At 45.2% G+C, this 27,424-nt stretch overlaps 1 protein-coding gene and 1 long non-coding RNA gene across 2 annotated transcripts in view; one reads left to right on the forward strand and one right to left on the reverse strand.

Moving 5' to 3' along the window:
* Nucleotides 1-15,527, reverse strand: part of LOC139274988 (uncharacterized) — an 81,447-nt gene extending 65,920 nt beyond the window's left edge. Inside the window, exon 1 of the long non-coding RNA XR_011595644.1 lies at nucleotides 15,352-15,527. This is a non-coding gene — a long non-coding RNA (uncharacterized lncRNA). The remainder of the gene's footprint in view (nucleotides 1-15,351) is intronic.
* Nucleotides 1-27,424, forward strand: part of LOC139274985 (collagen alpha-6(IV) chain-like) — a 401,423-nt gene that overhangs the window by 109,242 nt on the left and 264,757 nt on the right. The window lies entirely within an intron of this gene.

Genomic DNA, 27,424 nt, shown 5'->3' on the forward strand with positions numbered 1-27,424 from the left:
AGGAAGGCCATTTGGCTCATCAGGTCTGCACTCGTGTTTTTCACCAAGTCACCCAGTCTAATCCCACTCTACCCCTCACTGCCCACACCCTTTAATATCCCACCCAGTCTAATCCCACTCTACCCCTCATTCCCCACACCCTTTAAATCCTACCCAGTCTAATCCCACTCTCCCCCGCACTCCCCATATCTTTTAATATCCACACCATCTAATCCCACTCTGCCCCTCACACCCGCACTCTTTAATACCCCACCCAGTCTAATCCCACTCTCCCACTCACTGCCCGCACCCTTTAATATCCCACTTTTCCCCCTTACTCCCCATACCCTTTAATATCCCCCCAAAGTTTAATATCCCACTTTCCCCCTCACTCCCCATACCCTTTAATACCCCACCCAGTCTAATCCCACTCACTGCCCGCACCCTTTAATATCCCACTTTTCCCCCTTACTCCCCATACCCTTTAATATCCCCCCCAAAGTTTAATATCCCACTTTCCTCCTCACTCCCAATACCCTTTAATATCCCACCCAGTCTAAGTCCACTCTCCCCCTCACTTCCTACACCCTTTAAAATCCCCCCCCCAGTTTAATTCCACTCTTCCCCCTCACTCCCCATACCCTTTAATAACCCACCCAGACTAATCCTATTCTGCCCCTCACTCCCCACATCCTTTAATATCCCACCCAGTCTAGTCTAATATTTCTCCTTTTTCAAGCAACGTTCTGCATCAACAGTGGTTTGTAGCAGAGAATTCCCCATCCTAATCCCCTCTTTTTTTTTTATAGCCTCCTCTTGAATTCTTTTTAGAATTATCCTGAATTCCTGCTCTGGTTGATGTCTCACTGACCACTGAAAACAATCTGTCATTATTTATAGCCCATCATAATCCTGACTCCTGCATTGAGCCAATCCCTCAGTTCTCTCAGATATGTATGATTCAGCCGCGAAGGTGTTGATCGGACTCTTACAGTAGAATTAAAGGAAACAGCAGCTGGCTTGAACATCTGGAAGATTTGAAATCAATTACTTGTGCATTTGTTTTTAACCTTCACCTAGTTATAGGGCACACTGATTCAGGGATTTGGTCTTTATCATACACAGGGCAGCACTGGATGAACAATGTTATGTCTTTAATACTCTTATGAATGACTCCACGAGGTCTAGTATCGTACTTGTGCTGTTGTGACCTTAGTCCCATTTATTGTAACTCCATAGTGAGGCACAAGCATGGTGGGCAACCTTTTATACTGGGCCCTGCACAACTATACAGGTGACTCTCAGGTCTCCCACCGCAGTGCCCTCTGGTGGCACACCTTATGTGACTATACAGTTCGTATACATGGTCTACATACATGACAAACAATATGGTAAAGGAGTAAATAATCTGATAAAGAAACTGAATGCTTCTCATGGTATTCATCCAACCTGGTACTGCCACAAGCACCAGAATGAAAAAGAGACAATTTACCAGCACATTCATTTAAGGTTTCGTTTTGGAATCTAGGCCTCCACAGTTAACCCAGCTGGTTAAAGTAGAAAAAAATTGCATTTCTATCGCGCTTTTCACAACCTCAGGACATCCCAAAGCGAATGAAGTATTTTGCAGTGTAATGTAGGAAACACAGCAAGCTCCCACAAACAGCAATGTGATAATGACCAGATTGTCTGTTTTAGTGATAAATATTGGCCAGGACACTGGGGAGAACGCCCCTGCTCTTCTTTGAAATAGTGTCATGGGATATTTTCGGTCCACCTGAGAGAGAGCAGTCGGGACCGCAGTTTAACGTCTCATCTGAAAGAAGACACGTCCAAGAGTGTAGCACTGCACTGGGAGTGTCAGCCTGGATTTTGGTGCTCAAGTCTCTGGAGTGGGACTCGACCCCACGACCTTCTGACTCCAAGGCGAGCATACTGCCCACTGAGCCACGGCTGACGCCTGCGCAGTGTTACTCGGCTGTTTTACAACAATGCAGAATATTTTAATAAAGTCATTTCCGAATGTAACCGAAGGTGGTAATCTGAGGGGAGAGAATTAATTTTTAACAGTGGGAGTGCAAGTCGAAAAAGCCACTAAAAGGCAAATAGGACTCTGTTTATATACAGCAGCTCTGCTTATAAAAACGATGTTGAATTTGTACAAGATGATGGTGAGGCCACAATTTGAGTATTAGGTGTAGAGTTTGATGCTAAGTGTCTAAAACATCGAGATGTTTGTCGTGTCTGTGGGAATTTCTAGCTTGCAAGGCAAATGGCTGCCACATTAGTACAGAGTGTGTGGAGAGAGGCAGCCCAGATCGACAGTGGTGGCCAGAGTGACTCCAACTGGACTCTCGCTCGTATCAGTCACACGAGCTCCAATTCCAGTTCCAGCTCCTCGGCGTGAGACAGAGTACACCAGAAGAGATTTCTCCAAACTCTTCTTTACACATCCCCCAGATGTTTCTGTAAATAAGAAACTCACCTGTCTGCATACGGAGGGTTGGGTTGGAAGGCATCTATTTTTTAAATTTCTTGAATTATTCATAACTGAACTGATTGCAAATTGATCATTTGGTAAAATAGTAAGGGAAAAAGTTTTTCTAGAATCCCTGTCATGGCAAAATCAGTCCTAACTTGGAGAAAATATTTGTTCAAAAGAAAAAACATTCTATTGACCGGAAACACATTTCAGATCCTCGTGCCTGGTGAACGGCAGCTGCTCATGTAACTCTCGCCAATCATTTTCATGTTAGCATTTGACAAGCAGGTGTGATTTATTGAACTGTGACAGATGAGCAGGACTGAGATGAATCCAGCTGAACGATATGGAGGATACATGTTGAATACTAATTGTGTACAGCAAACCCGAGGGAGCAATGCTGGAGTGAACAGGAGGAGGCCATACAGTCCCTCCAACCTGTTCCGACATTCAATGGCCAATCTGTATCTTGGCTCCATTTACCCACCTTGATTCTGTAACCCTTAATAACCTCGCCAAACACAAAGAAAGAAAGACTCAGATTTATACAGCATTTTTAATCTCAGGACATCCCAAAGCGCTTTACAGCCAATAAAGTATATGTTTTTGAGGTGTAGTCACTGTTGTAATGTAGGAAATGCAAATCTATCAATCTCAGTTTTGAAATTTCCAATTGAACCCAGCCTCAATGGCTTTTTGGGGGAAGAGTTCCAGATTTCCATAATCCTTTGTGTGAAGAAGTGCTTCCTGACATCACCCCTGAACGGCCTGCCTCTAATTTTAAGGTTCTGCCCACTTAATCTGGATTCCCCCACCAGAGGAAATAGTTTCTCTCTATCCACCCGATCAACTCCTTTAATCACCGTAAACCACTGTTACAGAAGTGTTGTCTTCATTGGGTCCCCGGTGTATTCAAAGACAAGTAAGCATAATGAGTTTTCATTTTAGCTCAGAGCCAGTGCAAAATGTGGCAATTCGAGTGAGGCAGATTACGAAATGTGGTGCGGGAATGAGCTGATGGGATTGGCCCCCAGTTCATTAATGGCAATGTGATTGCGACCGATCGCTTTTGCTGTTTATTAAGGGATTTCTCTAACACATGAGTAATGAGTTGAGAGTCTTAAAAATTTGGTTCAAGTTTACTCCTTTTCAATCAAAGTTGCTTAAATCAATTCATCTGACAATTCACAACAATGCAAGAATTTTTTGAATCATTCCTTTCTGGTTAATTAAATAGTTAGCATGGCTGATTAATTAACTCTGTCCCTCCACCTCTCCAACTCTGCGCCTCCCTGTCTCTCCGCCATTCTAGCTCTCCAACACTCCGCCTCGCTCTCATCCTTTAAGACTCTCCTTGAAACCTACCTCTTGACCAAGCTTTTGGTCATCTGTCCTAATATCTACTTATGTGGCTTGGTGTCAAATATTGTCTGATAATGCTCCTGTGAAGCGCCTTGGGGCGTTTCACTACATTAAAGAGGCTATATAAATGCTAGTTGTTGTTGCGTTGTTCTCGGTCTCACATTCTCTGTCTGTTTCTCTCTCTGTCTCACAAACAGTCTCTCTCTATAAATTTATTAAAAAGCCAGTTAAAAATTGGTTTTATGTGAACTTTTATCTCCATGATTCTGAAATTCATGCTTTAGTTTTCTTTCAAATCAATTGGAAAACAAACTCAAATGATCTTATAGCCTAAGCAAAGACATTGAGAAAAAGAAATACATTGGCCTAAATTAGCATGGGGATTGAAACCTGGCACTTACACTGGGATCGCGCCCCCATGCCCTCTTGTGCTGACCCCATTCGAGTACGCGTGACAGGCGGAAGGGCATCTAATTTGCATCAATGTACAAACATATATAAAAGACAAAGAGAAAAAATATCATCTTCGAAAAGCTGAGCTTGTCCCAGACAGTCATGTTGCAATGGAATAGTGTGACCCCCCCCCCAAAAGATCCCCAATACAAATTCTGGGGAAGGAAGGAAGGAAAGAAAGAAAGAAAGCGAGCGAGCGCTGCACTGTTGGAGGTGCCATCTTTCGGATGAGATGTTAAACCGAGGCCCCGCCTCCTTTCATGGCTGACCTTCGGCTTCAACTCTACTTTCCCGTCCGATCTCCATCTCCATCTCCCTTGATACCCTTAGACTCCATAAATCTATCGATCTCCATCTTGAATATATTCAATGACTGAGCCTCCACACCCTCTGGGGTAGAGAATTCCAAAGATTGACAACTCTCTGAGTGAAGAAATTTCTCCTCATCTCAATCCCGACCCCGTATCCTGAGACTACGGCCCCTAGTTCTAGCCATGGGAAACAGACACCCAGCATATATCTTGTCAATCCCTCTCAGAATCTTACATGTTTCAATAAGATCACCTTGCATTTTTCTAAACTCCAAAGAATATAGGTTCAATCTACTCAATTTCTCCCCATAGGACAACCCTCTTATCCCAGGAATCAATCTATTGAACCTTTGTTGCTCTCCTTCTAAGGCAAATATAGCCTTCCTTAGATACAAAGACCAAAACTGTGCACAGTACCAATGTTCCCACTTATTGTTTTGTGGGTGCGCATTATAGAGAACATTGCACAGCACTCCAGGCATAGTCTCACCAAAGCCCTGTACAATTGCAGCAAGACGTCCTTACTCTTATACTCCAACCCCATTGCTCTGGCAAATTCAGGGCCATTGTCCACAAAGAATCATTGTTTTCAAATTCTATATATAAATAAAAGTTATATTACCTCCTTCTCTCTCTCATTGAACCAGACCCTCTTCCTAAAGTAGAAATGAACCATCTGATAAAAGCTTAAATGAGAAATTTTCCCTGGACAACTGCTTCTAAAATCTTTCACTGGCTTGTTTTCAAATCATCTGAAAAAACAAAGAAACATAGGGATCGTTCCACAACATGAAGAAGTTCTTCGTGTACACTGAGAGAATCATCCTGATGCACACTGGGAAATTCTTCATACTCTTCAATGTGAGATCTTCGGAATACAAAACATAGAAAAGGAGCAATGTTTTGGGAGAAACAATAGATATTGGACCATCGAACCCACTCTTCTAACCCTCCCATCAGTTACTATAATTCTAGAGCTAATAGCCCTGAGGGCCATTGAGTAGCTCTGCATGAGAAGAGAAGAATTACATAGAATGTATGGCACAGAAACAGGCCATTCGGCCCAACCAGTCCATGCTGGCATTTATGCTCCACTCAAGCCTCCTCCCGTCTTTCCTCATCTAAATCTATTCATAGAAACATAGAAACATAGAAAATAGGTGCAGGAGTAGGCCATTTGGCCCTTCTAGCCTGCACCGCCATTCAATGAGTTCATGGCTGAACATGCAACTTCAGTACCCCATTCCTGCTTTCTCGCCATACCCCTTGATCCCCCTAGTAGTAAGGACTTCATCTAACTCCCTTTTGAAAATATTTAGTGAATTGGCCTCAACAACTTTCTGTGGTAGAGAATTCCACAGGTTCACCACTCTCGATGAGGAGAAACTTCTTCACCCAATCTCGGTCCTAAATGGCTTACCCGTTATCCTTAGACTGTGACCCCTGGTTCTGGACTTCCCCAACATTGGGAACACTCTTCCTGCATCTAACCTGTCTAAACCCGTCAGAATTTTAAACGTTTCTATGAGGTCCCCTCTCATTCTTCTGAACTCCAGTGAATACAAGCCCAGTTGATCCAGTCTTTCTTTGATAGGTCAGTCCCACCATCCCGGGAATCAGTCTGGTGAACCTTCGCTGCACTCCCTCAATAGCAAGAATGTCCTTCCTCAAGTTAGGAGACCAAAACTGTACACAATACTCCAGGTGTGGCCTCACCAAGGCCCTGTAAAACTGTAGCAACACCTCCCTGCCCCTGTACTCAAATCCCCTCACTATGAAGGTCAACATGCCATTTGCTTTCTTAACCGTCTGCTGTACCTGCATGCCAAACTTCAATGACTGATGTACCATTTCACCCAGGTCTCGTTGCACCTCCCCTTTTCCTAATCTGTCACCATTCAGATAATAGTCTGTCTCTCTGTTTTTACCACCAAAGTGGATAACCTCACATTTATCCACATTATACTTCATCTGCCATGCATTTGCCCACTCACCTAACCTATCCAAGTCGCTCTGCAGCCTCATAGCATCCTCCTCGCAGCTCACACTGCCACCCAACTTAGTGTCATCCGCAAATTTGGAGATACTACATTTAATCCCCTCGTCTAAATGTACAGTGTAAACAGCTGGGGCCCCCAGCACAGAACCTTGCGGTACCCCACTAGTCACTGCCTGCCATTCTGAAAAGTCCCCATTTACTCCTACTCTTTGCTTCCTGTCTGACAACCAGTTCTCAATCCATGTCAGCACACTACCCCCAATCCCATGTGCTTTAACTTTGCACATTCCCTTCTCTCTCATATGTTTATCTAACTTCCCCTTAAATGTATCTATGCTATCCGCCTCAACCATCCCCTGTGGTAGCGAGTTTCACATTCTCACCACTCTCTGGGTGAAGAAGTTTCTTCTGAATTCTCCATTGGATTTCTTGGTGACCATCTTATATTGATGGCCTCTAGTTTTGCTTTTCCCCACAAGTGGAAACACTCTCTCAGTCTACTCTATCAAAACCTTTCTTAATTTTAAGGACCTCTACAGGTCATAGGGAGTGAGGGGTTTAAGGAGGGAACTCAGAGAGTGGTCATCATCATCATAGGCAGTCCCTCGAAATCGACAGTTATTGAAGGAAAGGGTGGGTGGGGAGTCTGGTTTGCCGCACGCTCCTTCCACTGCCTGTGCTTGCTTCTGCATGCTCTCGGCGATGAGACTCGAGGTGCTCAGCACCCTCCGAGATGCACTTCATCCACTTAGGGCAGTCTTTGGCCAGGGTCTCCCAGGTGTTGGTAGGGATGTTGCATTTTATCAAGGAGGCTTTGAAAGTGGTGCTCAGATGCTGAATGATCTGTCCCCAATAACCCTGCCTATTGCCTGTACGTGGGTTCAGGGACGGATTAAGGGGGGGCAGATGGGACAGTCGCCCGGGGCCCAAGCCGAGAGTGGGGCCCATACAGGGTCAGATTAAGGGTAAGGGTAAACAGAATTGACATAAGTGATGTAGCAAGAGCAGAGAAAAGCCGCGAGGGTTCAGGCGCATGTTATTCTCGACTTGATGGAAACAGACTCTAGATGCCCTTTTTCAAGAGATGCATTCCACACACAAATTGGGGACGAAAAAAAGGAAAGAGCACCAGTTACGCAGTAGCAAAAGAGACGAGAAGTAGCTGAACTGCTTAAATTAGATAATTTTTTCCAACAAAAAGCTCAAAATCATGAAGATGAAGGCCAAGACGATGCTGTGCAGTCAAATTCGACAACGAAACCACTAGTGGCACCGGACCCAGAGTTGGCCGAGTTGGAGCTCCAACTGAATGGCGGCAGATTAGGAAAAGGGGAGGTGCAACGAGACCTGGGTTCATGGTTCATCAGTCATTGAAGGTTGGTATGCAGGTACAGCAGGTGGTGAAGAAGGCAAATGGTATGTTGGCCTTCATAGGTAGGAGATTTGAGTATAGGAGCAGGGAGGTCTTAATGCAGTTGTACAGGGCCTTAGAGAGGCCTCACCTGGAATATTGTGTTCAGTTTTGGTCTCCTAATCTGAGGAAGGACATTCTTACTATTGAGGGAGTGCAGACTAATTCCCGGGATGGCAGGACTGTCATATGAGGAGAGATGGGATCAACTGGGCCTTTATTCACTGGAGTTTAGAAGGGTGAGAGGGGATCTCATAGAAATGTATAAGATTCTGACGGGACGGGACAGGTTAGATGTGGGAAGAATGTTCCCGATGTTGGGGAAGTCCAGTACCAGGGGACATAGTCTTAAGATAAGGGGTAGGCCATTTAGGACTGAGATGAGGAGAAACTTTTTCACTCAGAGAGTTGTTAACCTGTGGAATTCCCTGCTGCAGAGAGTTGTTGATGCCAGTTCATTGGATATATTCAAGAAGGAGTTAGATATGGCCCTTACGGCTAAGGGGATCAAGGGGTATGGAGAGAAAGCAGGAAAGGGGTACTGAGGGAATGATCAGCCATGATCTTATTGAATGGTGGTGCAGGCTCGAATGGCCGAATGGCTGACTCCTGCACCTATTTTCTATGTTTCTATGTAACTCCAAAAAGCTGAAGATGAAGAAAACCAACTGGCGCATACTGAGCTGAAAGAGGTGCAACTTACGAGTGACATTGGGCTGTGGGGAGACAATAGCTCAGAAGACATGCAAAGCCATTGGATTACAAAAGGTAGTGAGGACTGTCGAAACTATGATAAAGACATCCAAAACTCCGGCGTGATTCATGCAAAGGAATGATGCCGCCAATACTGCTCGTAGTCCTTCACACATGTGCACCCGCTGATGGGAAAATGTGGAGCGAACGTGGCTGTGTTATTCACCTTCAAACGGTAGAGAATACTGCTTTGCTTGCAATGTCACAGCACGAACAAGTAACCACTTTACTCATGGGAAGCATAGAGAGGAGAGGATTTCATCTCACAGCCACCAGCATAGAGAGGCCATGGTAGTAATGTGCACCAGACAAGCAAGCACTGGTTGTGTGGATGGTCATATTGTTCTCTAGTTTGAAAATGAAAGGCAGTATTGGTGCAAGGTGCTGGAGCGGGCTGTGTGATAACGTTTCTCTGTTTAAGAGGTCTCTCATTGAGAGGCAGAGACAAAATCGGTGGGTCTCCAAGTAATGGTAATTATCTGGGTGTGTTAGAGGTTCTCGCAAACTATGAGACATTGGTGGAACATTATGATTTCAGCCTCCGCCCACTTGTATTTTTCCTCAGCTGAATGTCTCTCTTAAAAATGTGTCTAGAGACCTGGAATGAGAGATGGTAGTTTCAAAATTTAAGGATTTTTTTTTATTAAAGCATTGTTGTTTACTGTTTGTACAGAGTTTCATTAAGGTATCGGTTTGATTGTTTGGAAACATCATAAAATATTAAATGAGTGTCGTCATAGTATCAATGAGAACATAACCTGAGATGTAGACTGACCTGACCTTGACCTGATTCATACTCAGTATAGTGCCCTATGACTTAGCTCACTAATGTCATTTATACAGGATGTGAATGGGAGTAGGGGGCCCATGGCCCAGGGCCCGAGGCACCCTTAATCTGTCCTTGCGTGGGTTTGGTGTAATGTTGCTGTTTAAATGCCTGTGTATATTGGTTAAGATTTTCTGGCTGGATTGATAACCATTCAGATAAAAGTAGGGCTACGAGCTTTGATTACTCATAGGCACTGAACCTCATCCCAGTCCTCTCATTTCCCCATAGAATGTGCCTGAAATCTCTAAAATAAGAAGACCCGTTGTATAACTCTCTGATTCTACTTGACAAGTTAAGAATCAAGGCAGGAACTGACTGACATAAAATGTGTGAACTTGCATGATATATTTTGGGAATAGAAATTTTTTTTTTCTGAAGATAGGACACATTTGAATTTATTTTCCGTAACAGCTCAATTTGTGGTACAATGTACTTCAAGATTTAAATTTTAGTTACTGGTTGAGATCTTCAAACATCTCTGTTAGAAGACACTGAGGGAAGACACTCGGAGACTGTGGGAGAGGAAATGCAGTCTTGTTGCCAAGGACAAATCCTGGGACATTGGTGGAACATTATGATTTCAGCCTCCGCCCACTTGTACATTTCCTCAGCTGAATATGTCTCTCTGAAAAATGTGTCTAGGGACCTGGAATGAGAGATTTTCTCAGAGTGTGGGCGTTTAAAACCTTTGACATAAGCCAGGAAGAGTTTTCAGCTAATGGCCAGGCATTTGGAAATGATTTGAAGGATGGGAGGGAGGAAAATGTATGAATGGTAAAGATCGACATATGTAGTATAATCCCAGACAACTGTGTTTGTCATTAATGAATGGCCTTTATGTGATACATTCCAGAGGAAGCAATCAGGAATGACGTGGGTGGGGGACAAAGTACCGATATTTTATTTCAGTTTAACTCAAACAATTAAAATGGATTTAACTCTAACTTAACTCTTACATAGAGCAGCATAAGTAGACTAGTACATGCATGCTGTTCACGGGCTACACATTAAGTACATGGGTGCTGATCTCCTGCTACACGTCGAGTTAGTACGTGCTGATCTCCCACTACACATTAAGTACATGCGTGCTGATCTCCCGCTATGTTAAGTACATGCGTGACGATCTCTCAATACACATCAAGTACATGCGTGCCGATCTCCTGTTACACGTTGAGTACGTGTGCTGATCTTCAGCTACACGTTAAGTACTCGTGTGCTGATCTCCAGCTACACAAGTACTCACGTGTGATCTACAGATACACGTTAAGTACTCACATGTGATCTACAGATTCATGTTGTACCTCAGTGTTTCCTCGAGTAATCCTAAAATACTTTGCAAGCAATGAGTTTCTTCTGAAGGCAAAGGCAGCAGCCAACTTGCACTCAGCAGGGTCCCACAAACAGCAGATGAGAGCGGTTGATCTGTTTATTGCGATGTTATTTGTAGGAAGAATGTTGATCAGGACCGAGCGAACATCTTCTTCAAACAGCCAAAGAGAGACACCAATTTGCACACAAGATGCCACCAACAGCTGATAGGAGCAATGATCAGTTAATCTGTTTTTAGTGGCCTGAAGGAGAAATGTTGGCCCGGACACTGTGGGAGAACTCCGTTGCTCTCGCTCAAGATCGTTCCATGAATACTTCAACATCCACAGCAAAAGAATGATGGAGCCTCGGTTTAATGCTTCATCCAAAAGACAGCACCCCTGACAGTGCAGCACTCCTTCAGTACTGCCCCTCCAACAGTGCAGCACTCCCAGAACGATGTCTCCGCAAGATCCTACAAATCCCTTGGGAGGACAGACGCACCGATATTAGCTCTAAGTGGAGGAAGCGCATCTGGGAGGGCGCTGAACACCTCGAGTCTCGTCGACGAGAGTGTGCTCTTTCCGGTGCCTGGAAAAATCATGCGGCAAACTAGTCCCACCCACCCCTTCCCTCAACGACTTATCTGCCCCACCTGTGACAGAGATGTGGTTCACGTATTGGACTATACAGCCATCTAAGAACTCATGTTAAGAGTTGAAGCAAGTCTTCCTCGATTCCGAGGGACTGCTCATGAATACTCACCCAGTACTGCCCCTCTGACAGTGCAGCACTCTCCCAGTACTGCCCGTGACAGTGCAACGCTCCCTCAGTACTGTCCCTCCGACAAATGCAGCACCCCCTCAATACTGCCTCTCTGACACTGCAGCGCTCCCTCAGTACTGTTGGTCAGACCTCACTGCCCCGCACTCGCTCACCCTGCTGAAAACAGCAGTCTTCTGCCGAGAAAATGGCCCCTATTTGTACGTGAGACTTGTGGAAGATTTGGACAGTGAGTGCAGTTTGCAACCGGGCTGCGTTGGTGACGTCGCGTAACGTTTTGTAATTGTTCCAGGCTGTACAACATGACTGTTCACCTCTCCACACAAGCATCAGCAATAACGGTGCTTCTGCATGAAGTCTGAGCGAAATTCCAAGGAAATGAAATAGTGAAAACATCATGAGAATTTTACCAGTTCCTTGTGTGTGGAAGGTAGCAGCTCACTTTGTCCGCTGTTTCAAAGGATCAGCGGCGTTTTTAAAAATAGATGAATTTCTGAAGACAGATGTTTTATTATTTACTTTTTGTTTCCAGCCATTTTGGTCGTTCAAACTTTTCACAGTGAATCGTGTTAGAGTGCAGTTTCCCAGCACATTAACCAAATGGCCAAACGTCATGTGTGAACTTTCAAGGCCAGTGTCCAGTGGATGCACAACAGCAAAAATCTACATTTATATAGTAGTCCCAAGATGCTTCACAGGAGTGTTATCAGACACAATTTGGCATTAGGACAGGTGACTAAACATTTGGTCAAAGAGGAAGGTTTTAAGGAGCATCTTAAAGGAGAGGTGGACACGTTTAGGGAGGGAATTCTGGAATTCCGACTCACCCTGTGCTCGCCGATCTACATTGGCTCCCGGTTAAGCAATGCCTCAATTTCAAATCTTGCCCCTCTCTCCCTATCTCTAACCTCCTGCAGCCCCACAATCCTCCCAGATCTCTGAGCTCTTCCAATTCTGTCCTCTTGCGCATAACCCGATTATCATCGCCCCACCATTGGTGGCTATGCCTTCAGCTGTCGAGGCCCTAAGCTCTGGACTTCCCTCCCTAAAACTCTCCGCCTCTCTCCCTTTCTTTAAGATGTTTCTCTTTATGTTGCCCGGTGTCAAATTTTGTTTCATAATTGCTCCTGTGACGTGTCTAGGGATGTTTTACTATGTTAAAGGCACTATATAAATGCAAGATGTTGTTGTTGTGTCACACTAAGCAAGTACCAGAAGCCAGGGAAACAGACATATAATACGGAGCTCCATATAATGTGTGCTTGTTTATGTGGACAGATCAGATCTCCATGGATGAGTCCGTTACAAGAACATTGTGCTGTTGGTTTGCACTCCCACAATAAGAGAACGAATGGATTGTACCAAGATCATTCCTTGGCCAACAACTATGAGGCAGAAGGAGGTTTCTCAATGTTTAAAATCTCAGGCTTGTACATTTCTATCACCAGAACAGTGTTGGGCAGTTGTCCATCTGCAGAAACACTGTATGGTTTGAATTTGAAATCGTGGCAAAATTCACACTCCCGCTGGAGAGGCAGAGTCAACCCGTGCCAGGAGAAAGGCTGAGACAAGAGATTCAATATTCATTCTTACCCTTTGGGTTGCAATCTGGAATGTAGGAATGTGGCAACCAATCATGTGGAGCTTCCTCCTAACCAGAGTTCGCAGTGATGAGTACAATCATCACTGCCCCGCAGAAGCAAGCTGTGATATTTAGAATAACACTGATAGATCAAGTCACATGCAGGTACACCACAGTGACAGCGTACACCACAGTCAGAGTATATATCATAGTGAGAGCATATACCACAGCGAGAGTGTACATCAGTGAGAGATACACCACGGCGAGAGGGTACACCGCGGCGAAAGGGTGAGTACCGCAGTCAGGGCTCGGGAGTGTGGGCTTGGGTTAGGGGGTTTTTGGGAGAGGGGGCATAGGGTGGGCAGACTCAGGGTAGGGGGAGTTAGGGAGGGCGGGCTCACGGTAGGGGGCGTATGTGGAAGGGGGCACAGGGAGGGTGGGCACGCACAGGGAGGGTGGGCTCAGGGGAGGGGGGCACAATGGAAGGGGGCTAAGGGGCTCGGAGTGGGTGGGCTCAGGGTAGGGGGGCTCTGGGAGGGGGTGCACGGGGAGGGTGGGTTCAGAGTAGGGGGGCTCGGATTAAGGGGGTCAGGGAGGATGGGCTCGGGGGAGGATGGGCCAATGGAAGGGAGCTAAGGGGCTCGGAGTGGGTGGGCTCAGGGGAGTTCAGGGAGGGTGGGCTACAGGTAAGGGGCTCAGGGTAGAGGTCTTGGGGGAACGAAGTTGACTGATGACAGCTCGGCTTTGCCCCAGCTCCAATTTACTTGAAGTCAGGAAATAACAAGAGTTTTATTCCGCGTGAATTTAATGATTTTGTATTTGCTTTAGAAAATGGAGTGAATTGCCAGTCATGGTGCTCCATGGGCATCTGGGCTCTCATTGTTCGGTTTATTCGCACTCCTTGCTGCGCTCAGCTCAGCTAGTGCAGCTTTATTTACTCTCGCTTTCCTTGCTTACAGCTGTGAGCAATGAAACAAATTGAAAAAGGATCGTGGGCTGGCACTCGCCCAGAGGAGGGTTTGTAACTTTTAAATGATGGGTCTGATCAGCACGTGAGCTTTACTCGCAAAGCCTTACAGTGCAGTGTCAGAATCCACCATTCCGCACAGGCACTTTACCTGGAATTCCTTTCACCAATTTTAACTTCACACCTACACCGCATGATTGAAGCTCAGCGAGAAACCAATCACGGTTGATTAGTTAATTCACAGGGTTTGCTAACGCAGTGTTCACATCAGGAGCACCTCCTGGAATCCCTGGCACTGACATTTTTTTCCTGAAATTAACTTTATAGCTCACTGCCGCTGTGATTTTTTTTTTTTTAAATAGCACACACAGATGGTTCATATTACCGAGTAAAATGTGCAGACATTCCCATCAGTGAGAACCTTTTGCAAAGAACATTGTTCATTCCCTCCTCCTCCTCCACCGTCCTCAAAAAGCCAGGAAGTGTTTGATTCTTATTCCAGGCTGCCAATCCTATACTTACTCAGATTAAATGACAGGGAGCTTTCAGGTCTGGGTGAGAACAAAATGCGTCCGTGGTCAAACACAGCTCTCGCTCGATGCAGTCTCTGCCCAGGCTGAGAGGAAACTGTTGCATAAATTTGCCCAGTAAGCCACTCAAACTGGCTCACAGTTGGTAATGCAGTACTTGGCCGTTGCCCAGCTCAGAACAGGCCCTTTGCTGAGCTGAGGGGTTAATGATCAGGAACATCAAAGCGTGCTGTGTACGGCCTCGGTCTGTGCAATATCCAGCCTGACACACGACACAAAAAAACTTTAAAGGTTTCCAATCCCACAAAACTGACATTTTCTTCCTCAATGTTGGTTCTGGATTTTTCATTAATCTCCCAGCTCAGTGTCACTGGCCACACCTGCGAGTGGATCGGATCGGAGCACATCCTTTCCAGCCCAATCTAGTTAAATAATATGACGCAGCAATTGCAAAGAGAATTCTTACTCTGTGCATTGTGCGATTTCTCCTCTCTTCAGAAGGTGGATTAATTACACATTAAACCAAACTACACTTCAGTAAAGCCGTGAATCTTATACTTGTCATAAAAGCAATAAAGTCGCTGCTCGCTTTCTCTCCATACCTGAGGCTGGCTTTTAATTCCAGGTGGGAGTCACGTGTGCGGCAAACGGCCCCGCCCCCGCAGCACGTGACTCGGGGATTTTAACTCCCGGCTCTTACACGGCAGGGCGAGGGCGAGAAGTCAGGTGGCAGGATGAAGGCCTTACTTTCCTGGGCTGGGTCGAGTGTCACTCCCGCCAGAACTCACTGGCAGGCCCAGCACTGTGCACGACCTCCACGATTGCCAGTTAAAATCCCGCTGGGATTCTAGTTACATCGATATTTAAATGTTTGGGGTGCGTTGGGACTAGAGAGCGAAGTGCCCAGCCGCCATTTTATCCACCTACTCAGCCCCTTCCCGCTAGGAGGGCAGGGTTAAATTAGAAGGTCGCTCCATCGGCTGTGAAACCTGCTTCCTAAGACTGGAGGTGCAGAGCGCGGGAGAGATTGCGATGGGCGCAGTCGGAGGGTTATGCTTCACACAAAGTACAGAGTTGGTCAACGATCTCTATTGACCGAAATGTCCTGGAGCAGCATTTATCCCTCAATCAACAGCACTAAAAACAAAATTATTCACTCATTCTCATTGCTGTATGCAAGTTGGCTGCCGCTTTTTCCTACATTACAATAGTGACTACATTTCAAAAGTATTTAATTGGCTGTAAAGTTCTTTGGGACAACCTGAGGTCGTGAAAGACAGTATATAAATGCAAGTTTTTCTTTCTATTTTCTAAATTTGCTGTGCTGCACACGAAGGTTATTTAACGTTTTTGGTGCCAAAGTGCACACGCTGACATCTGGAGCCCAGTCACTCTCCCCTTCACTGGTCTCCTGTGATTGACAGAAAGCTGCCTGGCTCACTAACTGAAATTTAAAACATCACTGTGTGTGAAGGATTTTTGGGAGATTGAACTTACGAAGCAAAGAGTGATTACTCTGGAGATTCTCGATTATAGTACAACCTGGAACTAGTTTTGTATTATTTAAGATACAAGTTAGAACCAGATAGTAGTTTTCCTAGACACTGCAGCGAACACCAGAAATATCTGCTTTAAAAGTAACTTTTATAAAAGTGCTGTGAAGCCATTATTCTGCTTTGTGAGAACAAAAAACACAAGCACTTGCATTTCTATAGTGGCTTTCACAACATCAGGATGTCTCAAAGCACTTTACAGCCAATGAAGTACTTTGGAAGTGCAGTCACTGCTGTAATCTGGGAAACACTGGCAGCCAATTGGCACAGCAAGCTCCAAAAAAACAGCAATGACTAATGAATAGATAATCTTTTTTTAGTGATGTTGGTTAAAGGATAAATATTGGCCAGGACACCAGGGAGAATGCCCCTGCTGCTCTTCGAATAATGGCCATGGAATCCTTTACATCCATCTGAGAGAGCAGATGGGGCCTTGGGTTCAACATCTGATCTGTAAGACGGCACCTCCGACAGTGCAGCATTCCCTCAGTTCTGCCGCTCTGACAGTGCAGCGTTCCCTCAGTACTGTCCTCCTACACTGCAGCGCTCCCTCAGGACTGCCCCTCCGGCAGTGCAGCACTCCCTCAGGACTGCATTGAAGTGTCAGCCTGGATTTAAATTAATTTGTATCTGTGGTACACAGTAACATACCCTCCGTACGTCTCATAGTGCTTCACATCCAATGAATTACTTATTCGCCTCTTTCCCCAGACTACTAAAAACTGCTACTTTAGTGTATCTCTTGAAAGAAGGATGTAACTGTACACAGTACATGGAGGTAACTGACTTATTAAAAGTAGCCCTCATAACACCCACAGAAATCTTGGAATACCATAAAAGTGGAATTTGGTTTTGATCGGTCACAATAAACCAGTAGCCCTGCTCACAACACATTGTAAATTAATACTTTGTATTATGGTGGGATCACATACTTTTCAATGCCTATCCAGTCCATCACTAAGACCGCCTACTTTCAACTTTATAACATTACCCATCTCTGCCCCTGCCTCAGCTCATTCGTGCTAAAACCGTCATCCATGTCTTTGTTACCTTTAGACTTGACTATTCCAACACGCTCCTGGCCGGCCTCCCGCATTCTACCCTCCGTAAACTTGAGGTTATCCAAAACTCTGCTGCCTGTGTCCAAACTCGCATCGCCCCAGTGCTCGCTGGCCTACATTGGCTCCCAGTCCCTCAACATCTCGATTTTAAAATTCTCATTCTTGTGTTCAAATGCCACCATGGCCTCCTCCAGCTCTACAGCTGTAGTTTATGATAATCCTATCTGAATTAGGTAGTTAAGGAGAACAAACTGTTTGCAATTGCTTGGCTCCTATCTTGTTTGGCACAAGTGATTAGTGCTAATTAGATCAGTGGGTGCAATTACACCATAGCTACTGATATAGAGAGGTGCCCCAGTACCACTGGCAGCAAGCAGCAGCTTGTTTATACAGCGAGCTGAAAGCAATCTGAGTGTGCGTGTTTCTACATACCCAGAGACCTCTACTCCCGACAGTTTAAATATAAACCTCAGGATGTCCCAAAGTGCTTTACAGACAATGATATAATTTTTTGAAGTGTAGTCACTGTTGCAATGTAGAAAATGTGGCAGCCAATTTGCACATAGCAAGCTCCCACAGACAGCAGATAACCTCAATACGGCCTCTCCGACAGTGCAGCGCTCCCTCAGTACTGCCCCTCTGACAGTGCAGCGCTCCCTCAGAGGAAAGGTTGAGTAGGTTGGGCCTCTACTCATTGGTTTTCAGAAAAATGAGAGGTGATCTTATCGAAATGTGTAAGATTGACAAGGTGAATGCAGAGAGGATGTTTCCACTGATGGGGGAGACTAGAACTAGAGGGCACGATCTTAGAATAAGGGGCCGCCCATTTAAAACAGAGATGAGGAGAAATTTCTTCTCTCAGAGGGTTGTAAATCTGTGGAATTTGCTGCCTCAGAGAGCTGTGGAAGCTGGGACATTAAATAAATTTAAGACAAAAATAGACAGTTTCTTAAACGATAAGGTTATAAAGGATTATGGGGAGCAGGCGGAGAAGTGGAGCTGAGTCCATGATCAGATCAGCCATGATCTTATTGAATAGCGGAGCAGGCTCGAGGAGCCATATGGACTACTACTGTTCCTATTTCATATTTTTGTATGTTCTTATGTACTGCCCCTCCGACAGTGCAAAGCTTCCTCACTACTGCCCCTCTTGACAGTGCAGCGCACCCTCAGTACTGCCCCTCTGAAGTGCAGCGCACCCTCAGTATTGCCCCTCCGACAGTGCAGCACTCCCTCAATACTGCCCCTCCAACAGTGCAGTATTCCCTCAGTACTGCCCCTCAGACAGTGCAGCCCTCCCTCTGGACTGCCCCTCCAACAGTGCAATACTCCCTCAGTATTGCCCCGTCCAACAGTGCAGCGCTCCCTCAGTATCCGCGAGACTGAGAATTTTGTGGATAGCACGTTTCAAGAGGTGGTCACCCCACCCCGCAGCTTAATGGTGTGCAGGCAGAGAGGAAATGGGTGACCACCAGACAGGAGAGGAGGACAAGGCAGGTAGTGCAGGAGTCCCCTGAGTCCATCTCACTCTCTCCAAACAGTATTCTGTTCTCTGAGGAGTGCAGCCAGAGCCAAGTCCATGGCACTACGGGTGGCTCAGCTGCACAGGGGGGGGGGAGGAATGGAAGAGCAATAGTGGTAGGGGATTCAATAGTGAGGGGAGCAGACAGACATCTCTGCGGCCGCAGACGTGACTCCAGGATCGTTAACTCCCTGGTGCCAGGGTCAAGGATCTCACCAAGTGGCTGCAAGATATTCTGGGGAGAAGGAGAACAGCCAGACGTTGTGGTCCCTATCGGGACCAATGACATAGGTATAAAGGGGGATGAGGTCCTGCAGGCAGAGTTTAGGGAGCTAGGAGAGAGATTAAAAAGCAGGACCTCAAAGGTAGTAATCTCCAGGTTACTGCTGGTGCCACATGCTAGTGAGTACAGAAATAGGAGGATAGAGCAGATGAATGCGTGGCTGGAGAGATGGTGCTGGCGGGAGGGTTTTAGATTCCTGAGGCATTGAGACCGCTTCTGGGGGAGGTGGGACCTGTACAAACCGGATGGGTTGCACCTCAACAGTGCTAGGACCAATATCCTTGTGGGAGGGTTTGCTAGTGCTGTTGGGGACGGTTTAAAGTAGCTTGGCAGGGGTTGGGAATCGGAGAATAGATTCAGTGGGGAGAGAAGCAAAGCTGGAATTGGACAGCAGAAAAGAAGAAAGTGAATTTGGAAGACAGAGGAAACAAGGGCTAGAAAATAGACAACACGGGAGTTTGGCACCACCAAATGGTATATACTTCAATGCAAGTAGTATAGGAATAAAGGCAAATGAGCTGAGAGCATAGATTGACACTTGGGAGTACGATATTCTAACTATTACTGAGATGTGGCTGAAAGAAGGGCAGGTATGGCAGCTCACCATTCCTGATTATAGGGTTTTCAGACAGGATAGAGAGGGGGGTAAAAAAGGATGGGGGGGGACGCAGTATTAATTAGAAACAATTACAGCTGTGAGAAGAGATGATATGTTTGAGGGATCATCAAACGAGTCTATATGGGTTGAATTGAAGAACTAAAAAAGGACAATCACACTACTGGGAGTGTACTATAGACCCCCAAACAATAGGAAGATAGAAGAACAAAGATGTGGGCAAATTGCTGCAAAGTGCAAAAACTATAGAGCTGTAATAGTGGGGGATTTCAACTACCCTAATCTTAACTGGGAAAAAAGTCGTGTAAATCATACAGAGGATGCGGAATGCTTAAAATGCATTCAGGAAAACTTCTTTAGCCAGTATGTAACAAGCCCAACAAGGAAGGGGCCGGTTTTGGACTTGGTTTTGAGGAATGAAGAGTGGCAAATGGAAAGGGTATATGGATCAGGAATAAAAGTTCTCAATTGGGGTAAAGCCAATTTTGCTGAACTGAGATGGAATTTCGCCAAAGTGGACTGGAAACTGCTACTTGAAGGTAAATAAGTGTCAGAGCAGTGGGAGGCATTCAAAGAGGAGATCCTGAGGGTACAGAGCAAGTATGTTCCCTTAAAAAAATAGGTGGGGCTAACAAATCTAGAGCCTCCTGGATGTCAAGGGACATACAGAGTAAAATTTTAAAAAAGGGAATCTTATGACAGATACCAAGAACTCAATACTGCAGAAACCCTAGAGGAGTATAAGAAGTGCAGGGGTGCAATTAAAAAAGATATCAGTAAAGCAAAGAGAGAGCATGAAAAAATGTTGGCAAGTAAAATCATGGTAAACCCAAAAATGTTTTATAAATACATTAAGAGCAAGAGGATAACTAGAGAAAGAGTGGGGCCTATTAGAGACATAAAGGAAATCTATGTGTGAAGGTGGAAGACATGGGTCTGATTCTTAATGAATACTTTGCATCTGTTTTCACAATATTGCAATGAGGGAGGAATGCTAAATATTGACAAGATAAACATAGTGAGAGAGGAAGTATTAAGGGGTTTAGCAGCTTTGAAAGTGGATAAATCCCCAGGCCCGGATGAAATGTATCCTAGGCTATTAAGAGACGCAAAAGAGGAAATAGCAGAGGTTCTGACGATCATTTTCTAATCCTCTTTTGCTACAGGTGTGGTGTGAAAGGATTGGAGGACTACTAACATTGTACCTTTGTTTAAAAAGTGAGAAAGGAATAGACCGAGTAATTACAGGCCAGTCAGCCTAACCTCGGTGGTGGAAAAATTATTGGAATAAATCCTGAGGGACAGGATAAATCTTCATTTGGAAAGACGGATTAATCAAGGACAGTCAGCATGAATTTGTTAAGGGAAGGTCGTGTCTGACTAACTTGATTGAATTTTTCAAGGAGGTAACCAGGAGAATCGATGACGGCAGTGCGTATGATGTAGTGTATATGGATTTTAGCAAAGCTTTTGATAAGGTCCCACATGGCAGACTGGCCACAAAAGTAATAGCCCATGGGATCCAGGACAAAGTGGCAAATTGGATCTAAAATTTGCTCAAAGGCAGGAAGCAATGGTTGATGGGTGTTTTTGTGACTGGAAGGCTGTATGCAGTGGGGTTCCGCAGGGTTCAGTGTTGGGTCCCTTGCTTTTTGTGGTATATATCAACGATTTAGTTTTGAATATAGGGAGTATGATTAAGAAGTTTGCAGATGACACTAAAATAGGCTGCATGGTTGATAATGAAGAAGAAAGCTGTGGACTGCATCATCATCATCATCTTGGCAGTCCCTCGAAATTGAGGAAGACTTGTTTCCACTCTAAAAGTGAGTTCTCAGGTGACTGTACAGTCCAATGCGGGAATTACAGTCTCTGTAACAGGTACGGTAGACAGCGGTTGAAGGAAAGGGTGGGTGGGGAGTCTGGTTTGCCGCACGCTCCTTCCGCTGTCTGCGCTTGGTTTCTGCATGCTTTCGGCGACAAGACTCAAGGTGCTCAGCTTCCTCTCAGATGCTCTTCCTCCACTTTAGGCAGTCTTGGGCCGGGGATTCCCAGGTGCCGGTGGGGGTGTTGCACTTTATCAAGGAGGCTTTGACTGCAGGATGATAGTAATGTACTGATCAGGTGGGCAGAACAGTGGCAAATGGAATTCAATCCAGAAAAGTGTGAGGTAATGCCTTTGGGGAGGTCTAACATGGCAACGGAATACACATTAAATGGTACGACACTGAAAAGTGTAGAGGAACAAAGGGACCTTAGAGTGCAGGTCCACAGATTCCTGAAAGTAGCAGGCCAGGTAGATAAGATGGTTGAGAAGACATATAGAATACGTGCCTTTATTAGTTGAGGCATGGAATACAAGAGCAAGGAGGTTATGCTTGAACTGTATAAAATACTGGTTAGGTTGCAGCTGGAGTACTGCGTGTGGTTCTGGTCACCACATTACTGGAAACATTTACAAGAATGTTGCCTGGTCTGGAGAATTTTGGATATGAGGAAAGATTAGAGATGCTGGGTCTGTTTTCTTTGGAACAAAGGAGGCTGAGAGAAGACCTGATTGAGGTGTATAAAGTTATGAGGAGCCAGAATAAAGTGGATAGGAAGGACCAGTTTCCCTTGGCACAGGGGTCAACAACCAGGGGGCATAGATTTAAAGTAATTTGGGGGAGGTTTAGAGGAGCTATGAGGGGAAATATCTTCACCCAGAAGGTGGTGGGGGTCTGGAACTCACTGCCTGAAAGGGTGGTAGAGGCAGAAACCCTCACTACATTTAAAAAATACTTGGATGTGCACTTAAAGCCCCTACAGGGCTACAGACCAAGAGCTAAATCGTGGGCTTAGGCTGGATAGCTCTTGGTCAGCCGAAGCAGACATGATGGGCGAAATGGCCTCCTTCCGTACTATAAATTTCAATTATTCTATTCTATGATACTGCCTCTCCGACAGTGCGACACCCTCTCAGTACTGCCCCTCCGACAGTGCACTATGCCCTCAGGACTGACCCTCCAACAGTGCAACCCTCCCTCAGTACTGCCCCTCCGACAGTGCAGCGTTCCCTCAGTACTGCCCCTCCAACAGTGCAGCGCTCCCTCAGTGCTGCCCATTCGACAGTGCAGTGAGCCTCAGTACTACACTGGGAGTCTCAGCCCGGATTTTGTGCTCGAGTCTCTGGAGTGGTACTTGAACCCACAACCTTCCGACTCAGAGGTGAGAGTGCTACCCACTGAGCCACCGCTGACACCTTTCCAAGCTAATAATAACATAAGAACATAAGAAATATGAACAGGAATAGGCCATAATGCCCCTCGACTCAGCTCCACTTCCCCGCCCACTTCCCATAACCCCTTATACCCTTATCGTTTAAGAACCTGTTTATTTCTGTCTTAAATTTATTCAATGTCCCAGCTTCCACAGCTCTCTGAGGCAGCGAATTCCACAGATTTATAACCCTCTGAGAGAAGCAATTTCTCCTCATCTCAGTTTTAAATGGGCGGCCCCTTATCCCAAGATCATGCCCTCTAGTTCTAGTCTCCCCCATTAGTGGAAACATCCTCTCTACATCCACCTTGTCAAGCCCCCTCATAATCTTATATGTTTCGATTAGATCACCTCTCATTCTTCTAAATTCCAATGAGCAGAGGCACAACCTACTCAACCTTTCCTCATAAGTCAACCCCCTCATCCCCGGTATCAACCTAGCAAACCTTCTCTGAATTGCCTCCAAAGCACGTATATCCTTTCATAAATATGGAAACCAAAACTGCACGCAGTATTCTAGGTGTGGCCTCACCAATACCTTATATAGCTGTAGCAAGATTCTTTGCTTTATACTCCATCCCCTTTGCAATAAAGGCCAAGATTCCATTGGCCTTCCTGATCACTTGCTGTACCTGCATACTATCCTTTTGTGTTTCCTGCACAAGTACCCCCAGGTCCCGCTGTACTGTGGCACTTTGCAATCTTTCTCCATTTAAATAATAACTTGCTCTTTGATTTTTTTCTGCCAAAGTGCATGACCTCACACTTTCCAACATTATACTCCATCTGCCAAATTTGTGCCCACTCACTTAGCCTGTCTATGTCCTTTTGCAGATTTTGTGTGTCCTCCTCACACATTGCTTTTCCTCCCATCTTTGTATCGTCAGCAAACTTAGCTACGTTACACTCAGTCCCTTCTTCCAAGTCGTTGATATAGATTGTAAATAGTTGGGGTCCCAGCACTGATCCCTGCGGCACCCCACTAGTTACTGGTTGCCAACCAGAGAATGAACCATTTATCCCTACTCTCTGTTTTCTGTTCGTTAGCCAATCCTCTATCCATGCTAATATATTACCCCCAACCCCGTGAACTTGTATCTTGTGCAGTAATCTTTTATGTGGCACCTTGTCAAATGCCTTCTGGAAGTCCAAATACACCACATCCACTGGTTCCCCTTTATCCACCCTGTTTGTTACATCTTCAAAGAACTCCAGCAAATTTGTCAAACATGATTTCCCCTTCATAAATCCATGCTGACTCTGCCTGACCGAATTTTGCTTTTCCAAATGTCCTGCTACTGCTTCTTTAATAATAGACTCCAACATTTTCCCAACCACAGATGTTAGGCTAACTGGGCTATAGTTTCCTGCTTTTTGTCTGCCTCCTTTTTTAAATAGGGGCGTTACATTTTCAGTTTTCCAATCTGCTGGGACCTCCCCAGAATCCAGGGAATTTTGGTAAATTACAACCAATGCATCCACAATCCCTGTCGCTACTTCTCTTAAGACCCTAGGATGCAAGCCATCAGGTCCAGGGGATTTATCTGCCTTTAGTCCCATTATCTTACTGAGTACCACCTCCTTAGTGATTGTGATTGTGTTAAGTTCCTCCCCGCTATCGCTCCTTGACTATCCACTGTCGGAATATTGTTAGTAAAGACTGATACAAAATTTTGTTCAGAGTTTCTGCCATCTCCATGTTCTCCATTACTAATTCCCCGGTCTCATCCTCTAAGGGACCAACATTTACTTTAGCCACTTTTTCCCTTTTTATATATCTATAGAAACTCTTGCTATCTGTTTTTATATTTGTGCTTGTTTACTTTCATAGTCTATCTTCCCTTTCTTAATCATTTTTTTTGTCGTTTCTTTGCTGGCCTTTAAAAGCTTCCCAGTCTTCTGTCCTCCCACTAGTTTTGGCCACTTTGTATGCCCTTGTTTTTAATTGGATACCGTTTTTTATTTCTTTTCTCTTACACCCTTTCCTCCTCACTGGAATCTATTTTTCTTGAGAGTTGTGAAATATCTCCTTAAATGTTCACCACTGTTCATCAACTGTCCTACCCTTTAATCTATTTTCCCAGTCCACTTTACCCAACTCTGCCCTCATACCTTCATAGTCTCCTTTATTTAAGCTTAGTACGCTGGTTAGAGATCCAACTTTCTCACACTCCATCTGAATTTGAAATTCAATCATGCTATAATCACTCATTCTGAGGGGATCCTTTACGAGGAGATTGTTTATTAATCCTGTCTCATTACACATAATGTTGAGGATAAAGTTAGGGCTGTCCACCTGGCACAAGTAACAATAAAAACAGAACATAAAAGGAAGCTGATCATTCTGTAACTTTTCCTGTGATTGGAGTATCTCAGTGTTTGCATCGACAGGTCCTTTAATTCACTCCCTCGTTTCCCACTGCCACCCAGTGGAATCATCAATAATTACAACCAGTCATCTTTTCTTAAAAACATGAAATGAAGGACTTTTAAGATTTCACTTCAGTTTGTGTAAACCTTTCGCCTTTTACTAAAGATTTTATGGTTGTGATGCCAATCAGTCTCCAGTCACCAAATTGTAATCAGGCCAAACTTGACACCGACCCACATAAAGAGAAATTAGGATAGGTGACCAAAAGCTTGGTCAGAGGTAGGTTTTAAGGAGCATCATAATGGAGGAGAGAGAGGTAGAGAGGTTTAGGGAGGGAATTCCAGAGCTTAGGGCCCAGGAAATTGAAGGCACGACCGTCAATGTTGGAATGAGTAGAATCGGGGGTGCCCGAGAGGCCAGAATCGGAGGAGCACAGAGATCTCGGAGGCTTGTGGGGCTGGAAGATGTTACAGAGATAGGGAGGGTCGATGCCATGGAGGGATTTGGACATGAGAATGAGAATTTTAAAATCGAGGTGCAGTCACTCCAGATTAGGAAAAGAGGAGGTACAACGAGACCTGGGTGTCATGATACATCAATCATTGAAGGTTGGCATGCAGGTACAACAGACGGTGAAGAAGGCAAATGGTATGTTGGCCTTCATAGCTAGAGGATTTGAGTATAGGAGCAGGGAGGTCTTACTGCAGTTGTACAGGGCCTTAGTGAGGCCTCACACCTGGAATATTGTGTTCAGTTTTGGTCTCCTAATCTGAGGAAGGATGTTCTTGCTATTGAGTGCAGCGAAGGTTCACCAGACTGATTCCAGGGATGGCTGGACTGTCATATGAGAAGACACTGGATCAACTGGGCCTTTATTCACTGGAGTTTAGAAGGATAAGAGGGGATCTCATAGAAACGTATAAGATTCTGACAGGACTGGACAGGTTAAATGCGGGAAGAATGTTCCCGATGTTGGGGAGTCCAGAACCAGGGGACATAGTCTTAGGATAAGGGGTAGGCCATTTAGGACTGAGATGAGGAGAAACTTATTCACTCAGAGAGTTGTTAACCTGTGGAATTCCCTGTCGCAGAGAGTTGTTTATGCCAGTTCATTGGATATATTCAAGAGGGAGTTAGATACGGTGCTTACGGCTAAAGGGATCAGGGGGTATGGAGAGAAGTCAGGAGTGGGGTATTGAAGTTGCATGATCAGCCATGATCATATTGAAGGGCCGAATGGCCTGCTCCTGCACCTATTTTCTATGTTTCTATGTTTTTATGTATCTGGAGAGTCTCTATATCTGGGGTCACCCTCTATCTCAAATCATCCTGTATCTGGAGTGTCCGTGTATCTGGAGTTGCCCTGTATCTGGTGTGTCCCTGCATCTGGAGTGTCTCTGTATCTGAAGTGTCTCTGTATCTGGAGTCACCCTGTATAGGGAATGTCTCTGTATCTGGAATCAACCTACATCTGGAGTCATCCTGTATCTGGAATCTGGAGTCTCTCTGTATCTGGAGTCACCCTGTATCTGGAGTGTCTCTGTATCTGGAGTGTCCCTATATCTGGAGTGTCTTTGTATCTGGAGTCACCCTTTATCTGGAGTGTCACTGTATCTGGAGGCAACCTGTATCTGGAGTCACCCTGTATCTAGAGTCACCCTGTATCTGGAGTCGCCCTGTATCTGGAGTGTCCCTGTAACTGGAGTGTCTCTGTGTCTGGAGTGTCCCTGTATCTGGAGTGTATCTAGCGTGTCTCTTTATCTAGAGTCACCCTGTATCTGCAGTCACCCTGTATCTGGATGCGTCCATGTATCTGGACTCACCCTGTATCTGGAGTGACTCTGTATCTGCAGTCACCCTGTATCTGGATGCATCCATGTATCTGGAGTGTCTCTGTATCTGGAGTTGCCTTGTATCTGGTGTGTCCCTGTATCGGAAGTGTCTCTGTATTTGGAGTGTCCCTGTCTTTGGAGCGTCTCTTCATCTGGAGCGTCTCTGCATCTGGAGTCAC

This window comes from Pristiophorus japonicus, chromosome 10 (genome assembly GCF_044704955.1).
Source record: "Pristiophorus japonicus isolate sPriJap1 chromosome 10, sPriJap1.hap1, whole genome shotgun sequence".
Taxonomy (NCBI): domain Eukaryota; kingdom Metazoa; phylum Chordata; class Chondrichthyes; family Pristiophoridae; genus Pristiophorus; species Pristiophorus japonicus.